Here is a 12,531-nt window from a genome sequence, read left to right as displayed (position 1 = left end):
CCGGAGCCCTGCAGCCCCAGAGACCTGCAGCTCTGCAGCCCCCGGAACCCTGCAGCCCCAGAGCCCTGCAGCTCCGGGGCAGGCAGATTGGCGTCCTTTTGGTCCCGGCCATCTGGTCGCCCCTCTCGCCTCGGCCATCTGGTCGCCCTGGAAGTCATGATGAGGTGCCATTCGCCTCCTGGATCCCAGCGAGGGCTCCAGGAGGTCGGGTACTTTCGCGCCTTGGGTCCCCTCTGTCACCTTGTGTGCACAGATTGCAAGAAAGTCAGGTAATTTCCCTCTGGATTACTAGGGGGCAGGGTATGCCCGGACACCCCTCCAAGGCTGGTGGTTCTCTGCTAGGGGGACCAGATGGGCTATGCCTGGGTAACACCTCCCTAGGCCACCCGGGGCTTCCTTCCTCCAGGCCAACGGCTTGTCAAATTGCCCAGGACGGGCTCCATGGCTCTTGGGCAGTCGTCCCCCGGGTCTCCAGGTCGATGGCATGTCAAAGTGCCCAGGACGGGCTCCATGCGTCCCGGGCAGTCGTCCCCCGGGTCTCCAGGCCGACGGCATGTCAAAGTGCCCAGGACGGGCTCCATGCGTCCCGGGCAGTCGTCCCCCGGATCTCCAGGCCGACGGCATGTCAAAGTGCCCAGGACGGGCTCCATGCGTCCCGGGCAGTCGTCCCCCGGGTCTCCAGGCCGACGGCATGTCAAAGTGCCCAGGACGGGCTCCATGCGTCCCGGGCAGTCGTCCCCCGGGTCTCCAGGCCGACGGCATGTCAAAATGTCCAGGACGGGCTCCATGCGTCCCGGGCAGTCGTCCCCCGGGTCTCCAGGCCGACGGCATGTCAAAGTGCCCAGGTTGGGCTCCATGCGTCCCGGGCAGTTGTCCCCCGGGTCTCCAGGCCGATGGCATGTCAAAGTGCCCAGGACGGGCTCCATGCGTCCCGGGCAGTCGTCCCCCCGGGCATCCGCCGCTCCCTTCTCCGGGCCGACGGCAGGTCAGATTGCCCAGGACGGGCTCCATGGGTCCCGGGCAGTCCTCCCCTGGGTGTCCGGCGCTCCCTTCTCCGGGCCGACGGCATGTCAAAGTGCCCAGGACGGGCTCCATGCGTCCCGGGCAGTCGTCCCCCGGGTCTCCAGGCCGACGGCATGTCAAAATGTCCAGGACGGGCTCCATGCGTCCCGGGCAGTCGTCCCCCGGGTCTCCAGGCCGACGGCATGTCAAAGTGCCCAGGTTGGGCTCCATGCGTCCCGGGCAGTCGTCCCACGGGTCTCCGGGCCGACGGCATGTCAAAGTGCCCAGGACGGGCTCCATGCGTCCCGGGCATTCCTCCCCCCGGGCATCCGCCGCTCCCTTCCCTGGGCCGACGGCAGGTCAGATTGCCCAGGACGGGCTCCATGGGTCCCGGGCAGTCCTTCCCTGGGTGTCCGGCGCTCCCTTCTCCGGGCCGACGGCATGTCAAAGTGCCCAGGACGGGCTCCATGCGTCCTGGGCAGTCGTCCCCCGGGTCTCCAGGCCGACGGCATGTCAAAATGTCCAGGACGGGCTCCATGCGTCCCAGGCAGTCGTCCCCCGGGTCTCCAGGCCGACGGCATGTCAAAGTGCCCAGGACGGGCTCCATGCGTCCCGGGCAGTCGTCCCCCGGGTCTCCAGGCCGACGGCATGTCAAAATGTCCAGGACGGGCTCCATGCGTCCCAGGCAGTCGTCCCCCGGGTCTCCAGGCCGACGGCATGTCAAAGTGCCCAGGACGGGCTCCATGCGTCCCGGGCAGTCGTCGTCCCGGGCGTCCGGGCCTGGGAGCTCCGGTGGTCCTCACCGTGCCTGAGGCCCAGCCGGGGTCCCCGAGCCCTGCCCGGCGTGGGCAGGCAGCAGCCCTACCACGAAGGCTCGGGGTGGGAAGCAGGGAGTCCTTTCGTTCCCGGCCACCTGGTTGCACCTTTCCCCTCGGCCATCTGGTCGCACGCAATGCTATCCAAAAGGGCGACCAGATGGCCAAACCTCCCTGGAAGTCCCTATGAGGTGCCATTTGCCTCCCCGATCCCAGCGAGGGCTCCAGGAGGTCGGGTACTTTTACGCCTTGGGTCCCCTCTGTCAACTCGTGTGCACAGATTACAAGAAAGGGGGGTAATTTTCCTCCGGATTACAAGGGGTAAGGGTATGCCCGGACACCCCTGCAAGGCTGGTGGTTCTCTGCCAGGGGGACCAGATGGGCTATGCCTGGGTAACAACACCCGGGGCTTCCCTCCTCCAGGCCAACGGCATGTCAAAGTGCCCAGGACGGGCTCCATGCGTCCCGGGCAGTCGTCCCCCGGGTCTCCAGGCCAACGGCATGAGCGAGTGCCCAGGTCGGGCTCCATGCGCCCCGGGCAGTCGTCCCCCTGGTCTCCAGGCCAACGGCATGAGCGAGTGCCCAGGTCGGGCTCCATGCTTCCCGGGCAGTCGTCCCCCGGGTCTCAAGGCCGATGGCATGTCAAAGTGCCCAGGATGGGCTCCATGCGTCCCGGGCATTCCTCCCCCCCGGGCGTCCGTCGCTCCCTTCTCCGGGCCGACGGCAGGTCAGATTGCCCAGGACGGGCTCCATGGGTCCCGGGCATTCCTCCGCTGGGTGTCCGGCTCTCCCTTCCCCGGGCCAACGGCTTGTCAGAGTGCCCAGGATGGGCTCCACGGGCCCCGGACGTCCGGGGCTCCCTTCCCCGTGCCAACGGCATGCCAGAGTGCCCAGGACGGGCTCCACGAGTCCCCGGCGTCCGGGGCTCCCTTCCCCGGGACACCGGCTTGTCAGAGTGCCCATGACGGGCTCCACGGGTCCCGGGTATCTGGGACTCCCTTCCCTGGGCCAACGGCATGCCGGAGTTCCCAGGACAGGCTCCACGGGTCCCGGGCGTCCGGGGCTCCCTTCCCCGGTCCGACGGCTTGTCAGAGTGCCCAGGACGGGCTCCACGGCTCCCGGGCGTCCGGGGTTCCCTTCCCCGGGTCAGCGGCATGTCAGAGTGCCCAGGACGAGTTCCACGGGTCCCGGGCAGTCCTCCCCCGGGCGTCCGGGGCTCCCTTCCCCGGGCCGTCGGCAGGTCAGAGTGCCCAGGACGGGCTCCATGGGTCCCGGGCAGTCCTCCCCCCGGGCGTCCGGGGCTCCCTTCCCCGGGCAGACGGCAGGTCAGAGTGCCCAGGACGGGCTCCACGGGTCCCGGGCAGTCCTCCCCCCGGGCGTCCGGCGCTCCCTTCTCCAGGCCGATGGCAGGTCAGAGTGACCAGGACGGGCTCCACGGGTCCCGGGCAGTCCTCTCCCGGGCGTACGTGGTTGTCCGACAGATTCGGGCAGATGTGCTTTTACGAACCGGATCGGAATCGGCCCAAATAATAATAATAATAATAATCCACATTTGTAAGGCGCACAATCACCCGTAAGGGTCTCTAGGCGCCGTTGGGAAGATTAAGCAAGCTATTGCCCAGAGTCACATGGTGCTGGGCTAATCTGCGGCCGGTGCCGGGGATCGAACCCTGATCTCTGGGATGCTCGAGGGTTACTACGCGCTCTACAAAAACCTTAAATAAAAAAATCTCCAGATTCCGGAGTCAGCCGCCCTAGCCGCGGCGCCAGCTATTTCCCAGAGTCACCTGGTGCTGGGCTAATCTGCCGCCGGTGCCGGGGATCGAACCGTGATCTCCAGATTCCGGAGTCAGCCTCCCTAGCCGCGGCGCCAGCTATTTCCCAGAGTCACGTGGTGCTGGGCTAATCTGCGGCCGGTGCCGGGGATCGAACCCTGATCTCTGGGATGCTCGAGGGTTACTACGCGCTCTACAAAAACCTTAAATAAAAAAATCTCCAGATTCCGGAGTCAGCCGCCCTAGCCGCGGCGCCAGCTATTTCCCAGAGTTACCTGGTGCTGGGCTAATCTGCCGCCGGTGCCGGGGATCGAACCGTGATCCCCAGATGGGGATATCCCAAAAATCTGGCATGGATACGGCCCGCCAGGACTGGTTTGGGCACCCCTGCTCTAACATATAAGGGTAAATATCCAGGTCATGCATCTAGTTTGTTGAATGGTTCAAATCAAAGTATGAAGACCTCAGCTAGCAGCAGGCCGAAATAGCTCAGTTGGGAGAGCGTTAGACTGAAGATCTGAAGGTCCCTGGTTCAATCCCGGGTTTCGGCCCAGTTGAGAGGTTGCTTGCTTCTGACAAAAGAGGTCTTGGAATCTGCTGCAGTACTTTTTTCTCTATTCATCAAATTTTTTCCAACTGATATACAACACAAGCAATTTAACATAGACTTTGCTTTGTGTCCTCCTTCTAAACTTGCTTCCACATTTCTTGCCTTCAGGTTAGACTATGAATGTTTCCCATTTCATGCTTTTTTGTAATGTAAACTCTTGTCTGCCTTACCTTCAACTTCCCCTTGAACACAGATGTCAGTAGTCAGATGACATTGCTTACCTACTCAGGCCAAATACGTCTGGGTAATATAGTGCTAGTCCATTCAGAGTTAAAAAAACGCTACCTAACCCGGATCCCAAAACTCTATTTACCCATTGCACAAGTTAACTGCTGAATGATACAGGACTCCTTAAAACATATCTCTAACATATAAGGGTAAACATCCAGGTCATGCATCTAGTTTGTTGAATGGTTCAAATCAAAGTATGAAGACCACAGCTAGCAGCAGGCCGAAATAGCTCAGTTGGGAGAGCGTTAGACTGAAGATCTAAAGGTCCCTGGTTCAATCCCGGGTTTCGGCACAGTTGAGAGGTTCTTTGCTTCTAACAAAGTAGGTCTTGGAATCAGCTGTAGTACTTTTTTCACTATTCATCAAATTTTTTCTAACTGATATACAACACAAGCAATTTAACATAGACTTTGCTTTGTGTCCTCCTTCTAAACTTGCTTCCACATTTCTTGCCTTCAGGTTAGACGATGAATGTTTCCCATTTCATGCTTTTTTGTAATGTAAACTCTTGTCTGCATTACCTTCAACTTCCCCTTGAACACAGATGTCAGTGGTCAGATGACGTTGCTTACCTACTCAGGCCACATACGTCTGGGTAATATAGTGCTAGTCCATTCAGAGTTAAAAAAAACGCTACCTAACCCGGATCCCAAAAACGCTATTTACCCATTGCACAAGTTAACTGCTGAATGATACAGGACTCCTTAAAACATATCTCTAACATATAAGGGTAAATATCCAGGTCATGCATCTAGTTTGTTGAATGGTTCAAATCAAAGTATGAAGACCACAGATAGCAGCAGGCCGAAATAGCTCAGTTGGGAGAGCTTTAGACTGAAGATCTGAAGGTCCCTGGTTCAATCCCGGGTTTCGGCACAGTTGAGAGGTTCCTTGCTTCTGGCAAAAGAGGTCTTGGAATCTGCCGCAGTACTTTTTTCTCTATTCATCAAATTTTTTCCAACTGATATACAACACAAGTAATTTAACATAGACTTTGCTTTCTGTCCTCATTCTAAACTTGCTTCCACATTTCTTGCCTTCAGGTTAGACTATGAATGTTTTACATTTCATGCTTTTTTGTAAAGTAACCTCTTGTCTGCCTTACCTTCAACTTCCCCTTGAACACAGATGTCAGTAGTCAGATGACATTGCTTACCTACTCAGGCCAAATACGTCTGGGTAATATAGTGCTAGTCCATTCAGAGTTAAAAAACACGCTACCTAACCCGGATCCCAAAAACGCTATTTACCCATTGCACAAGTTAACTGCTGAATGATACAGGACTCCTTAAAACATATCTCTAACATATAAGGGTAAACATCCAGGTCATGCATCTTGTTTGTTGAATGGTTCAAATCAAAGTATGAAGACCACAGATAACAGCAGGCCGAAATAGCTCAGTTGGGAGAGCGTTAGACTGAAGATCTAAAGGTCCCTGGTTCAATCCTGGGTTTCGGCACAGTTGAGAGGTTACTTTCTTCTAACAAAATAGGTCTTGGAATCAGCTGTAGTACTTTTTCTCTATTCATCAAATTCTTTCCAACTGATATACAACACAAGCAATTTAACATAGACTTTGATTTGTGTCCTCCTTCTAAACTTGCTTCCACATTTCTTGCCTTCAGGTTAGACTATGAATGTTTCCCATTTCATGCTTTTTTGTAATGTAAACTCTTGTCTGCATTACCTTCAACTTCCCCTTGAACACAGATGTCAGTGGTCAGATGACGTTGCTTACCTACTCAGGCCACATACGTCTGGGTAATATAGTGCTAGTCCATTCAGAGTTAAAAAAACGCTACCTAACCCGGATCCCAAAAACGCTATTTACCCATTGCACAAGTTAACTGCTGAATGATACAGGACTCCTTAAAACATATCTCTAAAATATAAGGGTAAATATCCAGGTCATGCATCTAGTTTGTTGAATGGTTCAAATCAAAGTATGAAGACCACAGATAGCAGCAGGCCGAAATAGCTCAGTTGGGAGAGCGTTAGACTGAAGATCTTAAGGTCCCTGGTTCAATCCCGGGTTTCGGCACAGTTGAGAGGTTCCTTGCTTCTGGCAAAAGAGGTCTTGGAATCTGCTGCAGTACTTTTTTCTCTATTCATCAAATTTTTTCCAACTGATATGCAACACAAGTAATTTAACATAGACTTTGCTTTCTGTCCTCATTCTAAACTTGCTTCCACATTTCTTGCCTTCAGGTTAGACTATGAATGTTTCCCATTTCATGCTTTTTTGTAAAGTAACCTCTTGTCTGCCTTACCTTCAACTTCCCCTTGAACACAGATGTCAGTAGTCAGATGACATTGCTTACCTACTCAGGCCAAATACGTCTGGGTAATATAGTGCTAGTCCATTCAGAGTTAAAAAAACGCTATCTAACCCGGATCCCAAAAACGCTATTTACCCATTGCACAAGTTAACTGCTGAATGATACAGGACTCCTTAAAACATATCTCTAACATATAAGGGTAAATATCCAGGTCATGCATCTTGTTTGTTGAATGGTTCAAATCAAAGTATGAAGACCACAGCTAGCAGCAGGCCGAAATAGCTCAGTTGGGAGAGCGTTAGACTGAAGATCTAAAGGTCCCTGGTTCAATCCTGGGTTTCGGCACAGTTGAGAGGTTCCTTTCTTCTAACAAAATAGGTCTTGGAATCAGCTGTAGTACTTTTTTCTCTATTCATCAAATTCTTTCCAACTGATATACAACACAAGCAATTTAACATAGACTTTGATTTGTGTCCTCCTTCTAAACTTGCTTCCACATTTCTTGCCTTCAGGTTAGACTATGAATGTTTCCCATTTCAGGCTTTTTTGTAATGTAAACTCTTGTCTGCATTACCTTCAACTTCCCCTTGAACACAGATGTCAGTGGTCAGATGACGTTGCTTACCTACTCAGGCCACATACGTCTGGGTAATATAGTGCTAGTCCATTCAGAGTTAAAAAAACGCTACCTAACCCGGATCCCAAAAACGCTATTTACCCATTGCACAAGTTAACTGCTGAATGATACAGGACTCCTTAAAACATATCTCTAACATATAAGGGTAAATATCCAGGTCATGCATCTAGTTTGTTGAATGGTTCAAATCAAAGTATGAAGACCTAAGCTAGCAGCAGGCCGAAATAGCTCAGTTGGGAGAGCGTTAGACTGAAGATCTGAAGGTCCCTGGTTCAATCCCGGGTTTCGGCACAGTTGAGAGGTTGCTTGCTTCTGACAAAAGAGGTCTTGGAATCTGCTGCAGTACTTTTTTCTCTATTCATCAAATTTTTTCCAACTGATATACAACACAAGCAATTTAACATAGACTTTGCTTTGTGTCCTCCTTCTAAACTTGCTTCCACATTTCTTGCCTTCAGGTTAGACTATGAATGTTTCCCATTTCATGCTTTTTTGTAATGTAAACTCTTGTCTGCCTTACCTTCAACTTCCCCTTGAACACAGATGTCAGTAGTCAGATGACGTTGCTTACCTACTCAGGCCACATACGTCTGGGTAATATAGTGCTAGTCCATTCAGAGTTAAAAAAACGCTACCTAACCCGGATCCCAAAACTCTATTTACCCATTGCACAAGTTAACTGCTGAATGATACAGGACTCCTTAAAACATATCTCTAACATATAAGGGTAAACATCCAGGTCATGCATCTAGTTTGTTGAATGGTTCAAATCAAAGTATGAAGACCACAGCTAGCAGCAGGCCGAAATAGCTCAGTTGGGAGAGCGTTAGACTGAAGATCTAAAGGTCCCTGGTTCAATCCTGGGTTTCGGCACAGTTGAGAGGTTCTTTGCTTCTAACAAAATTGGTCTTGGAATCAGCTGTAGTACTTTTTTCACTATTCATCACATTTTTTCTAACTGATATACAACACAAGCAATTTAACATAGACTTTGCTTTGTGTCCTCCTTCTAAACTTGCTTCTAAACTTGGCTTCAGATTGACAACGACCCGTCCTTAATATGGGCCACACCTCCAGGCTACACACTTAAGCGCCTCGACCGCCAATCGGGGAGAGGCGGAGGCCTAGCAATTATATACAGGGACAGCTTTAAGTGTCGGGTCACTCCTAATTCCCTGCTGACTTGCGAGAGCTTACACTTTGCACTTGATCTCTCCCCTACCACCACTTTTTCTGGTATTTTACTCTACCGCCCACCGGGTTCCCTGAATAATTTTATCACTCAAATTACTGATCTCACTGCCAACGCAGTCTTGACCTCATCTAACCTCACCCTGCTTGGGGATTTTAACATCCATTCAGATGACCCCCAGGATATGGCAGCTAATAACTTGCGTGCCAACATGCAAGCGTTAGACCTCTGCCAGAGAGGCCATCAGGCGACCCACAAGAAGGGACATCTCCTTGATCACATATACAGTAATACCAACCTTAATGTAGAGTCCCCTGTTCCACTGCCTTGGACTGATCATTTTTTGATACCGTTCACCTGGCTTTCTAACTCCTGTTCCCCCCGTGAGGCCTCTACCAAGTACATGGGCAGGAAATGGTCCTCACTTCCCCTCACCGACTGGACATTGGCTCTCACTCAAGACCCCCCGAGAAGGGCCTTGACCCCTGCCTCTGCTTCTAGCAACTTTGATCACTGGATCTCCAGCACCCTAGACCGAGTTCTTCCCAAACGCCCCTGTAAACTCATCAGAAGACCTAAAGTTGCACCCTGGTACACTCCTGCTCTGAGGTTATTAAAGCTTGACTGCCGCAAACTAGAGAGAGCGTGGAGGAAGGACCATTCTCTGTCTAGGAAAGATGATTATAGGTCCGCAATAAGGCTCTATAAATCAGAGATTAAATTGGCGCAAACCTCCTTCTACGAAGGGAAAATTAGTGCTGCAGCCAACGCGCCTAGGGAAATCTTTAGGATAGCCAAGTCCCTTATTTCACCCCCGGCTGAGCGTCCTACTGCTGAAGGGGCACAAGACCGCTGTAATGAGCTAGCTGCCTTCTTCTCCAAGAAAATTTCGACCATATACTCTTCTTTTAGTAATCCTACGGTCAACGCCCCCTCCGTCCCATCTAAGCCAGCTGATTCTCCGGCTCTCTGCAAACTGGATATAATTCCGCTTCTTGATGCCGGCAGCCTGGATAGATTAATTTCTAAAGTTTCTTCCGGGTCTCCCAATGACCCGGCACCCCCCCGGATCCTTGTCAAGGCACTGGACGTTATTCGTCCTGTCATCCTGGAAGCCTTAAACACCTCCATCGTGGCCAGGTCGGTCCCACTCCCCTGGAAGTGTGCCATGGTGAGGGCGCTTCTCAAGAAGCCCTCCCTGGACCAGAGCAACTTGTCCAACTATCGCCCCATTTCGTTGCTCCCCTGGCTGAGTAAACTGCTGGAGAGGCACGCCAACAATATCTTAACAGACTATTTGGAGTCCAACTGTCTGTTGCGTGCCTCCCAGACAGGTTTTCGCCCTCAACATGGCACAGAAACCGCTATGTTAGCGGTTTCAGAGGAAGCAAGAACGACTTTGGATCGGGGAGGAAAGGTGGCCATTATCCTGTTAGACCTTAGCGCCGCGTTCGACACGGTGAACCATGCCACGCTATTACACCGACTGGCGGGCATGGGCGTGTCGGGCGCGGTTCTAGACTGGCTTACCTCCTTTCTGAGTGAGCGCTTTTTCCAGGTCTTCGAGGGTGAGATAGTCTCTCCCAAACACCCTCTCAGGTGTGGGGTCCCTCAGGGCTCCTCCCTGAGCCCGACCCTCTTTAACGCCTACATGGAACCTCTGGACAGGATAGTCCATCCCTTTGGTGTGCGTATAGTCACCTACGCGGATGACACGCAGCTTGTGGTCTCGTTAGACCACGCAGATGGATCATCCGACACCTTAGGCCCCTGTCTAGAGGCTGTTGCCAGATGGATGCAAGCCTCCTGTTTGAAGCTTAACGGGGAGAAGACAGACATCATTCTACTCGGAAATCCCTCCCCGTCTGCTCTTGCACCCGTCTGGCCACCATGTCTTGGCGCTCCTCCTGCCCCCAAGTCCCAGATAAAGAGCCTCGGGATCTGGCTTGACACCGCCCTTGATTTCTCGGTCCAGGCTACTAAGACTGCCGCCACTTGCTTTGGACTAATGAGGATGCTCCGGCGGGTGCTCCCTTTGCTCCCTTTCCAGGCGAGGAGGACCATGGTCCAGGCCCTGATTCTCTCTCGCCTGGATTATGGGAATGCTCTCTACCTAGGAGCACCGGCTTCGGTACTGCAGAGGCTTCAGGTCACACAAAACAGTGCGGCCCGCCTACTGTTCAATCTCTCCCGTCGGCAGTCGGCGAGGAAGGCTCTGAAAGACCTCCACTGGCTCCCAATGGCTGCCAGAGTGCAGTTTAAAGCTTTGTGCATTATGCACAAATCCTTTCACCGTGTAGGCCCAGCGATTCTGCACCCTTTGGTCACGCCTTATGTCCCAGCACGCCCCCTTCGGTCTGGTACCTTGCAGCTGGCCACCTCCTCTAAAATTAACAAAGCCCGTTGGGGTGGCCGCTCTTTTTCCCATTCGGCGACCAGACTTTGGAATGCCCTCCCCTTTGCCATCCGAGGAAATAGCAACCTCCTCTCATTCAGAAAGGCCTTGAAAACGCATTTGTTTGCTAAATCCTGCTGATCTGCCCCGAGCCTGCGCTAAACCATTTTATCTTCAAGCGCTGCGAGGCCCTAGGGCAGTTATGCGCTATACAAATGCAATTTTTCATTTCATTTCATTTCATTACATTTCTTGCCTTCAGGTTAGACTATGAATGTTTCCCATTTCATGCTTTTTTGTAATGTAAACTCTTGTCTGCATTACCTTCAACTTCCCCTTGAACACAGATGTCAGTAGTCAGATGACATTGCTCACCTTCTCAGGCCACATACGTCTGGGTAATATAGTGCTAGTCCATTCAGAGTTAAAAAAAGTTACCTAACCCGGATCCCAAAAACGCTATTTACCCATTGCACAAGTTAACTGCTGAATGATACAGGACTCCTTAAAACATATCTCTAACATATAAGTGTACATATCCAGGTCATGCATCTAGTTTGTTGAATGGTTCAAATCAAAGTATGAAGACCACAGCTAGCAGCAGGCCGAAATAGCTCAGTTGGGAGAGCGTTAGACTGAAGATCTAAAGGTCCCTGGTTCAATCCCGGGTTTCGGCACAGTTGAGAGGTTCCTTTCTTCTAACAAAATAGGTCTTGGAATCAGCTGTAGTACTTTTTTCTCTATTCATCAAATTCTTTCCAACTGATATACAACACAAGCAATTTAACATAGACTTTGATTTGTGTCCTCCTTCTAAACTTGCTTCCGCATTTCTTGCCTTCAGGTTAGACTATGAATGTTTCCCATTTCAGGCTTTTTTGTAATGTAAACTCTTGTCTGCATTACCTTCAACTTCCCCTTGAACACAGATGTCAGTGGTCAGATGACGTTGCTTACCTACTCAGGCCACATACGTCTGGGTAATATAGTGCTAGTCCATTCAGAGTTAAAAAAACGCTACCTAACCCGGATCCCAAAAACGCTATTTACCCATTGCACAAGTTAACTGCTGAATGATACAGGACTCCTTAAAACATATCTCTAACATATAAGGGTAAATATCCAGGTCATGCATCTAGTTTGTTGAATGGTTCAAATCAAAGTATGAAGACCTCAGCTAGCAGCAGGCCGAAATAGCTCAGTTGGGAGAGCGTTAGACTGAAGATCTGAAGGTCCCTGGTTCAATCCTGGGTTTCGGCACAGTTGAGAGGTTGCTTGCTTCTGACAAAAGAGGTCATGGAATCTGCTGCAGTACTTTTTTCTCTATTCATCAAATTTTTTCCAACTGATATACAACACAAGCAATTTAACATAGACTTTGCTTTGTGTCCTCCTTCTAAACTTGCTTCCACATTTCTTGCCTTCAGGTTAGACTATGAATGTTTCCCATTTCAGGCTTTTTTGTAATGTAAACTCTTGTCTGCATTACCTTCAACTTCCCCTTGAACACAGATGTCAGTGGTCAGATGACGTTGCTTACCTACTCAGGCCACATACGTCTGGGTAATATAGTGCTAGTCCATTCAGAGTTAAA

The 12,531-nt window shown here is 51.4% G+C and overlaps 8 non-coding genes across 8 annotated transcripts; all 8 read left to right on the top strand.

Annotated features, from left to right (window-relative positions):
* The first annotated feature begins 4,652 nt into the window (after window positions 1-4,652).
* Window positions 4,653-4,725, top strand: TRNAF-GAA (transfer RNA phenylalanine (anticodon GAA)). Its single transcript has one exon. It is a non-coding gene; the product is annotated as a tRNA-Phe (tRNA).
* Window positions 4,726-5,236: 511 nt separating this feature from the next.
* TRNAF-GAA (transfer RNA phenylalanine (anticodon GAA)) lies at window positions 5,237-5,309 on the top strand. Its single transcript has one exon. It is a non-coding gene; the product is annotated as a tRNA-Phe (tRNA).
* Window positions 5,310-5,820: 511 nt separating this feature from the next.
* On the top strand, window positions 5,821-5,893 carry TRNAF-GAA (transfer RNA phenylalanine (anticodon GAA)). The gene has a single exon. It is a non-coding gene; the product is annotated as a tRNA-Phe (tRNA).
* A 509-nt stretch (window positions 5,894-6,402) lies between these two features.
* Window positions 6,403-6,475, top strand: TRNAF-GAA (transfer RNA phenylalanine (anticodon GAA)). The gene has a single exon. It is a non-coding gene; the product is annotated as a tRNA-Phe (tRNA).
* A 510-nt stretch (window positions 6,476-6,985) lies between these two features.
* Window positions 6,986-7,058, top strand: TRNAF-GAA (transfer RNA phenylalanine (anticodon GAA)). The gene has a single exon. It is a non-coding gene; the product is annotated as a tRNA-Phe (tRNA).
* A 510-nt stretch (window positions 7,059-7,568) lies between these two features.
* TRNAF-GAA (transfer RNA phenylalanine (anticodon GAA)) lies at window positions 7,569-7,641 on the top strand. The gene has a single exon. It is a non-coding gene; the product is annotated as a tRNA-Phe (tRNA).
* A 509-nt stretch (window positions 7,642-8,150) lies between these two features.
* TRNAF-GAA (transfer RNA phenylalanine (anticodon GAA)) lies at window positions 8,151-8,223 on the top strand. The gene has a single exon. It is a non-coding gene; the product is annotated as a tRNA-Phe (tRNA).
* Window positions 8,224-11,541: 3,318 nt separating this feature from the next.
* Window positions 11,542-11,614, top strand: TRNAF-GAA (transfer RNA phenylalanine (anticodon GAA)). The gene has a single exon. It is a non-coding gene; the product is annotated as a tRNA-Phe (tRNA).
* Window positions 11,615-12,531: the final 917 nt, after the last annotated feature.

The sequence above is a fragment of the Lissotriton helveticus genome, chromosome 8, assembly GCF_964261635.1.
Source record: "Lissotriton helveticus chromosome 8, aLisHel1.1, whole genome shotgun sequence".
Taxonomy (NCBI): domain Eukaryota; kingdom Metazoa; phylum Chordata; class Amphibia; order Caudata; family Salamandridae; genus Lissotriton; species Lissotriton helveticus.
The sequence above is the reverse complement of the archived record's forward strand: the minus strand, read 5'-3'. Positions and strand labels throughout refer to the sequence as shown.